Raw genomic sequence first — 15,469 nt, forward strand, 5'->3', positions numbered from 1 at the left:
ACAGAATTCTTACTCAATACTTTTTAGGCACGGTGACTTTTTAGGCACGGACCGAATTGCTTCCTTAACGAGTAACGAAGGATGCCTAGTCATGCCTCTTCAATACCCAATTTCAATACCTAAGGAGTAAATCTCATCCTTGTCAGTGAGCCAATAAGCATGCAGCATGCTTCTACCAAGCTCTTATAAGTTTTGTAATTCGGAACTGTAATATATGTCGTAGAGGCAGGCAGGAAAAACTCTTACACAGAGACGGTAATAAGAGAGAGCTCACGTAGTAGGAGCTGAAAAATAAGTAATACGATTTGCTGAAATGTTGTAATTTCCTTTTCTTTTAAAAAATTGGCATGAAAAATTATAGTTCAGGAACCGGTATCCTAGTCATAGAATTGGTAACCCATCTGTATTGATATCAAATATTTTGGAATAATATCCAGCCCTATTCATGAAACTATGTCATCTATAGTAATGGGATTATTCCTACTTTTTCTCTTATCTTAGGAGTTCTCTTAGTTACTTTGTAAACTTATCTAGAGTAGATCTGTCAGACTGTTTTAGATTGAATTGAATAATGGGAAGAATATGGGATTTGATCAAACATGAAATCTCTGCTGAAAGAATTTAATTCAGAGTCAATGAATGTTGGATTATAGCCAGTTCAGTGTGCACTGACTGGGATAGAATATTGCCATCAGTAGACATGTTTGTCAAACTAAGTTAACTGTTGGAGAGTTGTGTTGTTCTGAGTGCATACATTTTAGTTTGGTTGGCCCCTGTGGGAATTCAACCTCTATCTATAGCAGTGCTGTTGCAGGAAGGTGCTCTAGAGTTTCTCTTTTATAACTCTCTCCGCTTTGATGACTCTCCTACAGCGGAGTGTCATTGTGCTGACGGGGGAACAGGTTTAGGAGCTGGGAGGATTTGATGCAGGGGACAAGTTGCATGGATCTGTTCCCTCAACTGTTTATTCACTACAGCTGTATCTTCCAACTACGGCTAACACGTCATGGGGCGGAAAGAGTCCCAAAATATGTAAGAGTGATGATATTATTACCTATTTGACTTTTGTTAAAATCTTCTTCAATTTAATTTCACATTGGTAAAAAATAGGTCAAAGTAAATTTTTTAGAAATTGTGCAGTACAACAAATTACAAAATAAAATGCATGCTTGAAATACGAAGCAAATGTGCCAACAGATTACCACCACGGGATTCCACGGCTTTATTAATGGCATATTTTTGTGAACTTTTAGCTTATTAGCTAGGATGTTCTGTGCCATTGTGTCCTGGTGTACCACAAATTCCATTTGAATTTTCTGTAGATGTAACCAACAATCTCCGTATCTGTCCATTGCGTTGTGGGGCTGAAGGGGTTCAACAAAGTTTTTGTGTGTTTTTTTTCTTGTGACTATATCACTTTAATCTTTGAAATTCAGAAACTTCTCCAGCATTGGCATTTGCATCATTGTAATCATGATCATTGGCATCACAAGGTGGTTCTTAGGGCGATTTATGCTTATGCAACACCAACTTGCTTTCTTGTAATTACTACAACCTCTGAACTTGAAGGTCAATTTGCGCCCATAATAATTACCATTCACCCTGTCCCCTTGGTGAGGCTCGGGGCCCCGCACTGATCAACCTGACATTTAGTTCAAAGGACTATTAAAGTCAGGGATGTACAAAGCACAGAGTCAGCCAGGCAAATATATATGTCAGCATGCATGTTGTTGATTGGAAGCTGACTGAGGATGAAAAGTTGACAAATTAGATCTCCCCCCCACCTAGGGGATCCTGGATGAAAAAAAGGTCCTTTGCTGTGTGATAATGCCCAAATATTTTGGCAAGCAGAGAAGGATGTAGAAATAACAACCAACCACCCTTCTGTGCCTAATAGAGAGAGGTACGTAGAGCAAGCATGGCAGCATGCTCACAATGCTTAAGGAACAGCTGCAAGCATGCCCACCGGTCATACCTAAAAATGATCTTTATGGATTGGAATTGAATGTAATATATTTTAATGTATAGGAATGTCTAAAAAACAGAAGCAACCCAAATCTTCTAAAATGTACGATCTCTAAACAGAATGTATGTTAAATCAAACTAAACCAGTGCAGAAAAATCTGATCCATAAGGGAACTCATTTTCCATTTTCTGTTCTAAAATTGGATCAACATGTCCACATGTCCTGTATAGGTGCTAACAGTCTGTGTTGCAGAAGGGCCCAACTCATTGTTTATGGCCCTCCACCATCCTACTCATTGAATGCATCACACAGTTTGTCGGTGTCGGCTGACATTTGAGGATGGATCTTACATTGCAGCGACAGTGCCATTTTCTACGGAGATTTATTTGTGCGGAAACAGATGTAGTATTTGCATAATTCATCAGCAGCTTGTTTTGTGGATGGATTAAGGTAATCATTGGTTACAAGTAAATCTTTCTACCTGTACACAGTAACGGGGGAGCATTTTCATAATAAAACCAACATTGTCAAACAATGTCTAAAAGTGAATTGTCTCTCTGCATACAGACTGCAGATCTCTATCTGCTGCATTATAACTAAACATATACGTTCCAGAATATAAAATACCCATATCCATTTACCTTTGTGTGTACGGGATTTTGTTGTTTCCAAAGAGTTAATAGTTAGTGAGTCCGTAAAGGTGGGGCACTGTTGAGAGACAGTTTTAAGAAAATAAAAGTCTACAACAAAGCTTCAGAGACTGAGATCCTGACTTATAAAACCTGTGTAAGATGAGGATTAACTTCTGATCTTTATCTGGATATAAGGAAAGAAACGTAAGTCAATGTAGGTGTAAATATCCACCGTCTAACCCCAAATTCCAACTTGCAAGTTGGAAGCCCACCTTACTCTCCCTATTTCTGCGATCTCAAGCTGCCTACAAAAAGCTAAAGTCAAGCCCTCCGGTGTAAAGAACAATCTCTTGAATGGCTGTTATGATTAGCCTGTTTAGGGAAAATGTTGTGATAGCAGAACAGTGATATGAAATTATTTAAGTGACCTGTAATAGCTACAGAAAAGATGTTTTCTGCAATATACAAACCAGTTTACAGTACCTGTAGCCCAACTAGTACCAATGCTTTCAAAAAGTAGTCTTATGATACCTTTGACTAGAGCCCGACCGATATATCGGCGGACCGATATTATCGACCAATATTAGGCATTTCTCAAACTATCAGTATCGGCATTTATAATGGCCGATAAAAAAATAGATATTGTGTGTGTGTGTGTGTTATTTATTATATATAATGACAAAAAAAACTATTCCGATAAATGAATATTTAAACAATAAAATAAAAACAGATGGTCAACCTTGTTATCAATGATCCGATCACAATACAGGCAGAACCGTGATAACAAAATACATAACACTATTAGCTGTAAATGCAAGAAGCTTTAAATTAAATTCCATTATGCAGAAAATATATCCAAATACATATGCATGTTAATACCAGATAAACATGGGGTCTTAGTGCCCTTTAATATGGGTCAAGCCCAAAAAAAATGGATCCTATAATTATGACAATGCAACTCAATCGTGTCTTTCAATGGATGGTAAATGCTTGTCTCTCAAATCTCCACTCCACCAGTTTCTACACTCACCTAAAGGATTATTAGGAACACCTGCTCAATTTCTCATGAATGCAATTATCTATTCATCAATCACATGGCCGTTGCTTCAATGCATTTTCATGCACAACCATTTCTAGGGTTTACAAAGAATGGTGTGAAAAGGGAAAAACATCCAGTATGCGGCAGTCCTGTGGGCGAAAATGCCTTATTGATGCTGGGGTCAGTGGAGAATGGGCCGACTGATTCAAGCTGATAAAAGAGTAACTTTGACTGAAATAACCACTCGTTACAACCGAGGTATGCAGCAAAGAATTTGTGAAGCCACAACACGCACAACTTTGAGGCGGATGGGCTACAACAGCCGAAGACCCCCACCTGGTACCACTCATCTCCACTACAAATAGGAAAAAGAGGCAACAATTTGCCAAAACTCACCAAAATTGAACAGTTGAAGACTGGAAAAATGTTGCCTGGTCTGATGAGTCTTGATTTCTGTTGAGACATTCAGATGGTAGAGTCAGAATTTGGCGTAAACAGAATGAGAACATGGATCCATCATGCCTAGTTACCACTATGCAGGCTGGTGGTGGTGGTGGTGTAATGGTGTGGGGGATGTTTCCTTGGCACACTTTAGGCCCCTTAGTGCCAATTGGGCATCGTTTAAATGCCACGGCCTACCTGAGCATTGTTTCTCACCATGTCCATCCCTTTATGGCCACCATGTACCCATCCTCTGATGGCTACTTCCAGCAGGATAAAGCACCATGTCATGCTCTAATCATTTCAAATTGGTTTCTTGAACATGACAATGAGTTCACGGTACTAAAATGGCCCCCACAGTCACCAGATCTCAATAGAGCATCTTTGGGATATGGTGGAACAGGAGCTTCGTGCCCTGGATGTGCATCCCACAAATCTCCATCAACTGCAAGATGCTATTGTATCAATATGGGCCAACATTTCTAAAGAATGCTTTCAGCACCTTGTTGAATCAGTGCCACGTAGAATTAAGGCAGTTCTGAAGGCGAAAGGGGGTCAAACACAATATTAGTATGGTGTTCCTAATAATCCTATAGGTGAGTATTATGACTTTCTCCTCAAATTTTGAGCACAATGCATGAAGACATCCTCCTCATAATCAATGCCCCTTTAAAATCACAATAGTTAGGTAAAGGTCTTGTTTTGTGGGTCCTTCGACAAGGTTGCATGTTTTTTTGTTGTTGCTTTCTAATCACAGCTAAGCGTGTTGACAGTGTGACTGACAGTGGTTGGCATTTGTGTACAAGGTATTACTGCAGCAGGATCCCACCATGCAGTCTTTGTTACCACCATGCTTCAGCCAAACGCCAATTGAGTAAAACAGAAGGCAAACGCCAAATACCAGCTTGTTGGCAATTTGTCATGGGTTTGAGCTTTGCATGTGATTTAGTTGTTTGCTTAATATGTTTAGACATGGTGGGTCCATACTGAATGTGAGCCACGGTACAGATTATTATGAGGCCGGTGATTAATTCTGCACAATGTTTTCAATTAGATTAGGCACAGCGATGGCTTTAGTTGTAGTAGAACACAGGGCAGAAGAGTCGGATGAAGATGTATGTGCCAAAGTGTTCCCCAACCCCCCATTTCTGATCAAGCCAAGATTGTGGTGTCATCTTGGGAGTATTGTGAGTACTTTTCTAAATTCTTTTTTTGTCACTATCTAACTTGTTGAAAATAAATCATGACATGTGAGTTTAAGGTTAAGATAGGGATGATGTGTACTTGTATGCCTGTCAAGTTGATTTTATTTATACAACTCACAATAAAAGGTTGGTCACAGTTTTTTACAATCTGTGCTGCATAAAACAGCAACTGTTGTCTTAAGATCAAGGCTTTTACAAAGTAGTACTGATTGAGAAATGGCAATAAAAAATGTCTGTTCTAAAATAATACACACAAACTGAACATAAATTATCATTGGAAGCTTTGTTTTACACATGTTTGTGTGCACATCCAAGTCTGATGTATGTTATTCCTCTGGCATAGAGATCCACAACAGTGAGCCACATATTTTCACTGGGTGACATGTCCGTCATACCCATAAACACACACATTGTAGTTAATGTTAGAATGTTGGAATGTTAGTTTGGGCAAAGCACTGAAGTTGCACTTGCTAAGCTTCTTCATCCATGCCTCAAAATCACTAGCTGTTTCGCTTCCAGCTGACTAAATAACGTCCATTCATATTCATGCAGGTTTCAAGGGCATTATTACCTAACACGTCTCACTGTAATTCTGCTTATACGCCATGGCAACATAGTGTGATGCTACAGCTGTCTCCACCACCCCATCAACCAGCATCCTTTTGTGGTTTTGTTATTGTTGATTTAACTTAGATGATATGTTAATGTATGATTCATTAGCAGGGATTAGTTCTTGTAGTTGTAGTACGTTTATTCTTTTTGAGGTCCCTTAGAGAGCCGAGCCTTTTCAACAAATCTGTATATGAATTTGCAATAGATGGTCAATTTCTATGTGAAGTCTTGCCAACAGAAATGTACGTATAACAGATCGCGAAAGGATGACATTATAAGAAACTGTTGAAAAGCCAAATGAAAAGCAAGGAGAATGTGTTACCACTGACAAGTGCATACAAAATTATGCTTAAAAAGAAATTGCTAATAAAACCAATGTCAGGTTTTATTCTTGGCATTTGCATCCCTGAGTAAGGAAAACATGTGGTGATAACATCCAATCCAATGGGTACATTAAGATAGCAGTGTCAAATTATGAATATTGCTTAAGATATTATATTGTATACAAAAAGAGGATACATAACTTTAACTCTTGAGTTTACAAGAGGTTACATTAAAAGATTTCTTCTTTTATCTTGACTTGAGTCCTGTTTCACATGCCTCACGTTCAATCTGACTTTGAATAGGACTGCTATCATAAGACTCCTATCAAGATACATTTCACACATGCAGCACCATATCCATCATGTCAAGGCAGGCATAAATGCTCTTCAAGCAGGCAGCGTAAACCAAGCTATGATCCACTTAAAAACACAGAGAACGTCAAATTGTAGCCTGCCAGATAGAGAGAATGACTCTGATCCGTCTATTGCTGCTCGTCAGCGCGGTTATTGAAAATCACCTTCAATTTGCTCCAGATATCAAGATTGCGAGGGGCAAGTTGCCGTGTTCCATTTGATGTGACGAACACTTCCTCTAGACAGGACGGAAGGAGTCAGGCATGAGGAAAAAAAAAAAAAATTGTGTGAAAGTACAAACGGCTTAGATAAAAGGGCTACCTTTTGAAAATAAAACATGACTGGAGGTGTATGTAGGCTACTATACATGCCATGCATAAAACTAGGACCGCTCCCAAATCCATTGCAGAAATGCAGACCGAGAAAATAAAGAGGCCTTACATGCACCAAATCACCTTACATCAGGTGTAGAAGGCTCTGATGTTTCTCATATATATAGCCCAAATGATTTCCCTGTACTCTCTGCAGTGCCCGTGAACAATCTAATATCAGTGACAGTAACTGTGTCGGCGTTTAATACATCTGCCGGGGTATTACCGTAACCCTCCGTTTTGTTATTCTGCACGTAAAATCCCATCGAATGCTTTAAAAATTGCCTGTATGGGATTGTGCTTCTTTATTTTTGGTGTGACACCTCATCTTTGTTGCTTCTTTTAAAGCTTTCCAGGCAGCAAAGACACTGACAGTCATCTTTGTTTATATTAGAGTTTTGTCCCAAAAAGAGATTTTTTTTCTTTTCTTCTTTTTTCTGACCCTTGATGGAACCCTCCTGCTAAAACTTTTATGTATTCTTGTGGCACTGTAACCGATTCGCCAATAAAGAAAAAAGAAGGAATAGAAAAGCCCTGCTGTGGGCTTGTGCAGAGCTTCAATCAAAATCCTGGAAGCTAGTTGACATGCAGGGCGTGGAGGTCCCTACCAAGTTATTGAAGTTCTTTCTCTCTTTTTTTTCTCTTTTCACCAGCAGCTTTTTATATTACCTGGCAAAACTTCTGTCTTTTTTTCCACCCTCTCTCTGTCCAAAGCCGTAGCCTGCGGTTTGAAAGCCTCACTGTTCCTAGATTAGGTTCTGCTGGTGTGTATGATCAATGAACCGGAGCCTGTTCGTGGTCAGAGCAGCGCGGCGGGGGTTGCAGCTACATCCCGCCAAGTGGCTGGATGGTGATAAGTTCATTGTTGTGCCTCCTGCGTGCCCCAGATAAGCCCCAGCACGTCGGGAGTTCGCCGCAGCAGCCACAACAGCGGCAGCGGCAGCCCCAGTGTAAGCCGGTTATGGCTGGTCAGTCTGTAGCGTTCTGACAGATTGTCATTCCCACCTCTCAGGGTGTTTAGTGCTAATTTAACAGCATGATTACACAGGCAAACACGCTTGCCGCATTTAACACATGTCGCTTGGATTCTGAAAAGATGTTGACGGCGCACTCTATACAGCGGTAGAAGAGCAATTCAGCTTGTGTTTACACACGCTAAAAACAACTTTATATATCCGCAAAACGGGTGGTTATAATCCTAAAATGGACGGAAAATCTGATACCTGGGTTATCTCCTCTTGATAATGGAGACACAGTGAGGAGTTACAAACTGTGGACATGGAGGAGCTCAGGATTAAAGGAAATGTAGATCCATCTTTTTGGAACTTGATCCATATTAGGGACTAAGGCCACATTTATGCTTGGTATTAAAGGTACCGTTTGGAGTTTTGACCACTTGTAGCATCATGGAGCACTGTTTTTACACGTGGGACCCTGATTTGTTTGTTCTTTTGCATGCGCACAAGGACACAGGTGAAAAGATAATGCCTTTATGACTGCAACTAACGATTATTTTAATCATTGATTTAATCTGTTCTGATTAATATAATTTTGTTACCTTATAGGTTAATATTTTGGTGTCTTCATCAGTTTACTAATCTATTATTCTTGTAAACATGAACGTAAGCAATGCCAGTATTAACTGGGTATTAACTTGTTAAATTAAAATGTTTTATATAGTAACATTAAATATAAACAGGAACTTTTTTAACAAGTGAACTTCAAAAATGATTTTGGATAGGACATCTGATCTATGGACCTTTGCATTCAGACCTGGTATACTACAGGTAACTTGTGTATGTGCTATAAAATCTCTATAGTTCCCCTTTAAGCAGAAGAGTTACTCAGTAAATATGCAACAGTGTATCACCCGAGAGGAGCAAGGAACAAAGTCAACATTGCCAGAACAAATAACGAAAAGATAGATTTGCACCTGCTGTGAAAAAGGACCATGCTTTGACTGTAAATGCTGTACACGACCACTTTCCTTTATATTATATAATCAATATGTGTTAAAGCCTGCATTGTTATTATTTTTTTATTGGTACTAGGAATGTTGGGCCTTTGATTTGAGTGCTCATCCCGCCACACTCAGAAGCTTACATTGTTATTCAATCCATACAGCAATGATGTTTTGTCTAAAGCCAGGCTTCCAGTGGATGGCCATGTCTAACTGCAGCAGGGGGGCTCAACTCATGGATTATACAAATCGCTATGCTTTTCTCATATCTTTGCTTTTGACTGAAGAGGGATAACACAGAATGGATGGAACAATGCATCAGTACAAGGGTTAGAGATTCTGTTTTCTGTATTGGTAGAGCGTGGTGTTAACATGCCTACATCAGATGATCATCTCCTACTGCTCATGGATTGGTAATACATGTACCATATATCTTACATAACGGTAATGTTCAGCAGGATCATTTATCAACTTTCAGTGTGCGAAGGACCAAGCAGGCAGGCAGGATGAGTCACAGATGGATTTTCAAAAAAGAGGGTTATAAAATTAGGCAACCAATTTACAAAATATTGTTTAAAGGTCTGGGCCAATAAAAGGGGTCAACTTAACAGAAGCACCAACAAACTAAAAAATAAACCAAAATGGACAAGAACTACAAATCCCAGTTCCCCCCAATGATGTGGTGGGCACTTGGGACATTTGGATTGTGCACGTCCTACATTTAAAGGCTTTAGGAGGTGCAAGTGCCTGACAACATGTCCATCCAACAGCAGCATCTTTAAATTATAAACAAATACATTAAGAAATATTTTTAGCGTTGTCATGAATAAAAATAAATAAAGATTTGAATTGATTTTAGGTGTTACTGTTTCAATATGCTTGTATTTTTAATCAATGCTTTGAGTTTCCCAATCAATGTGAGTGTGTCAGTCTACTCTGTAATTTGTTCCAGACTAATGGGACAAAATATCTGAAGGCTGTCTTTTAAAGATTGGTATTTAATGTGGTAAAACATAGTGGAAGTCCCTCCTGAGAACGGATGTAATAAGTGTAATGTTCTGGGCTCAGGAGTGACAATAGGTAAGGTGGTAATTTAGTCCTTAGTAGATGAATAGAAGTGCTAATCATGCCTGAAAGAGAGTGTGGGCCATTCCACCTTATGTTACAAGACACAATAATGGGTGCCATTTAGGTCATCAGTAATAAATCTAAGAGCTGAGTGATCGACAGCATCTAGATGTTAAAGGTTAGAGACAGGAGCATGTCTATTATAGACATTCTCCTAAACTGATACAGAGAGAAAGGTTGCTTCCTCAATTCTTTTCCTACTGGAAAACTAAATTGTTTACATGGGTTTTTAAAAGTAAATTTGTAATCGATTCTTAAGTATTTACAATGAGGAACTTTCTCAATTTGTGTAGGATTTTAATGTGGAGATTATAAGACTACTGTCAATTTCCTTAACTCTAGAGAAAAACAAACTTCGTTTTATCTGCATTTATAAAAAAAGGTTTTAAGGTTAAGAAGTGCATACTGCAGAGGGCCTTAAGTGTGACTACAGATTATAAAATGGCTGACTGATATTTCTCAGCTCTATTGTTAAAATTGTTATTATTTAACAAACCTTTCAGCCTGTATTGGATCTCCTAACCTCAGCAGGTGCACTGGATATCACTGGGGAGTTTATTTCTGCCCTGCTGGACGTCAGATTGCCTAAATGCTCTGGTGTCATTAGCTTGAATTGCTGTGGTTTCATGGTTGTCCATATTTTTCATAGCCTCATCTCCCCGGTTTTGGTCTTATTTTCATCATCTTACATTTCAATTTAAAGTTGAACCAAGGAATAGATGTATTGTTAGGTTGTAACTGGCATGCATGTCATGTTAGTGTATGACTAACTCATTTATTAAAACAGTTTTTTTTCATTGTTAAGGAAGATACAGGGCTTTAGCTGCCGCTGAATACACTGAGGTCATGCTGTCAGTATTCTGTGGGATTTTTGGCAACATTTACATTTTAAGATGTGTTTTATGATAAAATAGTATAAGTGAAAGGTTACTGGTTAGTCATTTTGTTTTCCAAACAAGCCATGGAAAACAAGATCTATTAACAACATTCACAAAATCCTCATCCATGGTTCATCACCTGACTATTTCTAAAACTATAATCCTGAGTGGAGGCTGGCCAACATTAGTAATTGGTCGGGGCGGGGGAGACTCAGGGAATAGGTTTAAAGGGGAGCACACCAATTTTAGTAATCAAGTTAAGTTTACTTGCCTGTAAAAACATTTGTATAATGCGTTGTGTGGCTCTAGAGGAGCTTTATCAAGTCTAAGAATGTTGGTTTGGGCTTGGGGAATGTAAACGGAAAGCTTAATTGTTAAGCTTTCTGTTTACTGTACTTAATTTATGATGTGGCCCTTTACTATGCAAGTATGCTCTATCAAAAATATGTTTTATGAGCTTGATACATCAAATTTATGAGCTTCAATGGTCTGTAATTGATTGGCAGGGTGTTACCTTGCCTTCTCCTCAATGTATGCCGGGAAAGGCTTCACTCCAAAATTCCATTCCAAATTACTAAGGGTATGTAAGTAATGGCACATACGGTACCCAGATTCAGTTTTTTTTTCTATAAAACATTAATGTTCTTGCCAATAGAAAAGCCGTATACAGTTTATTTACAGTGAGTGAATTGGTAAGACAAAACCTGGTTTACATTTGTTCATAATATCATACTTTTTATTCAAGTTTATTGGCAAAACTGCCAGAGTCCTTGAAGCATGAGCTTCTCGCTAACCCTGTATATTCTATGCAACATGAAGAACAACTAGGTATTCTGGCAGTGCTGAGGTACTTGTGCTACTTGGCAGGCATGCTAAATTGCCTTTTGGGAGTGCCAAGCAATCCCCATGGAACACCATGCTTAAGTCGTCAATGTGACTGGAGTAGCAGCAGGGTCACTTTAACTGTCTCCTCTTAGCCATTTAACTTTTTTTCTTCTCAAGTGGCACTATATGGCACAAGTCCTGCATAATGAAAAATGGGCAGGTAAATTGGCAGGGTAATTTACTGGAAAATATTCAAGTGGATTGTTTTGGTAAAACAGAGAAGTAATTCCCATATCCTGCATTTGCTCATTTAGAAAACAAGAAAAAGGACGTAGGTTTTGGATGGACTCGATGGAAAAAGTGCCTCAGACAACTGGTTACCACGTTATATTCGCAAGTAAGCCGGTGGGGAAAAAAAGACAGGAAAACACAATGCATGACATATATTAAAACATACAACACATGATCAAACGTGGATGAGATGGAAATGGGAATTAAGATCTTTCCCACCATCAACACACATTTCTTCATTTCTTCCATGGGGAGATTTAGCTGTTTTCCATATCTGTGGCTCCGCAGAAGAACAAATGGGTTAACCAATGAGACGTAACAGAAATCGTAATTGCTATTCGTCTCAGGGTAGCAAATGGCTGTGGTGTTTGGTTCGTTGCACCGCGTGTGCCATTTTCGCGAGGTCTGACGTGCATGTTGAATTAATTCAACATCGAGGTGAGAGAACTGCATTACAGGCCGTCCTGTTTGAATGGCTGCTTCGTTAATCTCATGCTGTAAGGAAGCAACGCTTGAATTCGTGCTACAGGTGGACGCAGTGCTTCTTTGTTCATAAAGGAAGGGGACACTTCATTCACCTTTGGGAGTTGTTTTGTTTGTTTGTTTATGGCTACATGATGTAGCAGAATTGTCTGAGAGAGACTTTGTGCTTGAGACTTTGTCATGGGAATTAAAGGGTTGGTTCACCCAAAGTATTTATAAGATAGCCCTGCAGATAGGTTGGGAGGTGCTACCACCCCATCACATATAGTTCTCAATTTAATACTGTCGTTAAATATTCATCAGTTACTTTTTGGAATCCATATGAACAATTCTTCAAATTAGTTTGAATTAAATCCCCTGCGCTGTATACTCATTTTAAAGGGACATATTTCACTTTTAAAGCTGGTTTGCTTGTTACTCCTGTTTTTCCTTAAAAGCAGTGTAGCATTAAAAGGGCTCTTTTTTTTTCTTCTTTTTTTTTTAAATAGTCCTGAATATTCTCTGGTCCAGCTCAGCGACATATGCACATGTTAGCGTGTCATTCACTATCGAGTCTGTTTGTAACCATTAGGCTACAGACAACTAGGAGTGGGGGGGAAAATCAACACAGCATCATATCGCGATATGTTATGTGGCAATACTGTATCAATACACAGATGCCAAGTATCAATCTATTATTATATATGTGTTAGTCATTTTGTCTAATTGACAATCCCATTTTGCAGTAGTCAAATTAAAGTTAGATAAACAAACAGAGAATAATAATAATTTGAAATTGGGAATATATACTAAAATTGCAATTATCGCGGAATATTGCAATATGTTTTAAATCGCAATTATATCATATCGTGATTGTATTGTGAAGCCTATGGTGATTCCCTCCCCTAGAGACAACGTTATCCTATATTCTACTGTCTTAAGCTGTTTAGATAGCACACTTAATTGGCGTCATGTCTGACAATAGAAGGGGAAACACAGTTCACAGGATTGAAAAATTAATAAAAGAAAAAGTCAACATCTCTTTGTAGAAAAGGTGTCCTGTTTACTCTAGACTTGCTAGAAATATCAGAGAACAGATGGCTTATATATAATATAATAAGCTAGGCTCTTCAAAACAAGAATCTGTAACACCTGTGCACATGAGTGGATTAGAGGTAACTACTTATTCCACTCTGTATGTTCAGCATATCACAATTAAAAGAAGCTAGCGCTGAGAAGCTAGCAGTCCCGACTATATTTTGTGTGTTACACCTCAGCGCCTTTCATTTAAACAGCTTAGCAACCTGTCCAAACCATTTTTGAAACTTCCAATCTTGGCAACAATACAATCCATCGGCTCCGCCTCATGGGATTCATCTGTGATCACATTCGCAGGAGCTCTGCAGGATGTGTGACTTTCCATGAGGAGAATTTCTCATCACAGCCAAGTGGGGTCAGTCTTGTTGAATTTCATCAATCTGAGCGCTCTATGTATTTTACAGGAGCTGCTGGCAGAACCCCCTGCGATCTCCGCTCACCTTGAATTGCACCATTCCCCCCTGTCCTCTACGCTATGTGTCCCATACATAATCATCCAACATGAAATTTTAAAAGAAGACCTTCGCAAGCTACCACAAATTACCATTTGCCGGCTGTCTTGGTTAATATGTGGAGACCTGTGTTGGGTAGCTTGTTAAAAAAAGGGACCGACTTTGATTGATTGCACTGCTTCCTACTCTCATTCATGTAGAAAATTGGCAAGGCCGAACTACGAACACCTTAGAATGAGCCCTGAAGTGTTCCACGTGGATAGGGGAGTGTTATTGTCCGTCTCTGTGTAAGACTTTTACAGCTTTTGTTTAACTCCTGCCTATTGTTTTTAACTCTTTTATTTCTTGCACACAGTGTCGGGTGTGCTGCTCAGATGTTGAAAGAAAAGATGCTGCTGAATCGGTACCAGACAAATATCATGAAGAGTACTCGTTTACTAAAATCGTTCTTCAGGCTTCTCTGTTTCACCTTCTGAAGTGTTTTACTAATGGACCTCAGAATCGTTGTAACAACGACATCCAGCTTTCTCTCTAATCGTGCTGTGTACTTGGTGATTTCTGGGAAATGTCCTCAGAGTCATGCAGAAAAAATTGCGATGGATGTTTTTTCTACCTCTGCTCGCAGCGTTTATTGGCAGAGCTGCTTTGCTAACTGTGTTTCCGATGGTGTCGATGGTGATGGCAGAAAGGGCTTTGATGCGCGTGTGTGTGTGTGCGCGTGTGTGTGTGTGTGTGCGTGCGCGTCCGCGTCCGCGTGCGTGTGTGTGTGTGTGTTGTAGCAGCAGTGGAGGGTTTGTACCCTTAAGCCTGAATCTAGATTGGACCTCAAAATCCCAACTCAGTATCTTTCTGTTTTTTTCTTTCTCTCCACCTCTTGATCCCATCCACCTTCTACTCCACCGCTCTCCTTGACCACTCATCCCATTACACCAGCTTCGATTTTAATTCCCCCCGCCCCCCCCTTTACTATCTTCCCTTCCCTCCTCGCTCTAACCAGAAGCTATGACTCAGATAGGAGAGGTAAGAGAGGGCAGCTTCCCCTGACACTGCATGAGGATGTGAGCAGAATAGCTTCACCCGCTTTAAACACGCGCGCGCGCGCACACACACACACGCACGCACGCACGCACACACATATACACATACACACACACACACAGGGGTGTGAATCTTTAGTGGTCTCACTATTAGATTACGATTATCTTGTCAACAATTCAAATCGATTTGATATTCTGATGCTTCACAATGTGTCAACACCTCAATACAATATACACAAATTCAAGCAGTCATACAGTGTGTATATTTATATAAAACTGCCCTTTATATTGTATCTGCTCTTAAAAAGGACACTTCCTGAATGTATCTGAACACAGCAGACAACAGATAGTAGGCCTGCTACAGTTGATTTCTGCATCCATGCAGAATGATTAAT

At 39.4% G+C, this 15,469-nt stretch overlaps 1 protein-coding gene across 5 annotated transcripts in view; it reads left to right on the forward strand.

Moving 5' to 3' along the window:
• The window catches only part of astn1 (astrotactin 1), a 330,603-nt gene that overhangs the window by 30,999 nt on the left and 284,135 nt on the right, over positions 1-15,469 (forward strand). The gene's annotated exons all lie outside the window — the stretch shown is intronic.

Source organism: Etheostoma cragini, chromosome 12 (assembly GCF_013103735.1).
Source record: "Etheostoma cragini isolate CJK2018 chromosome 12, CSU_Ecrag_1.0, whole genome shotgun sequence".
In the NCBI taxonomy this organism is placed as follows: domain Eukaryota; kingdom Metazoa; phylum Chordata; class Actinopteri; order Perciformes; family Percidae; genus Etheostoma; species Etheostoma cragini.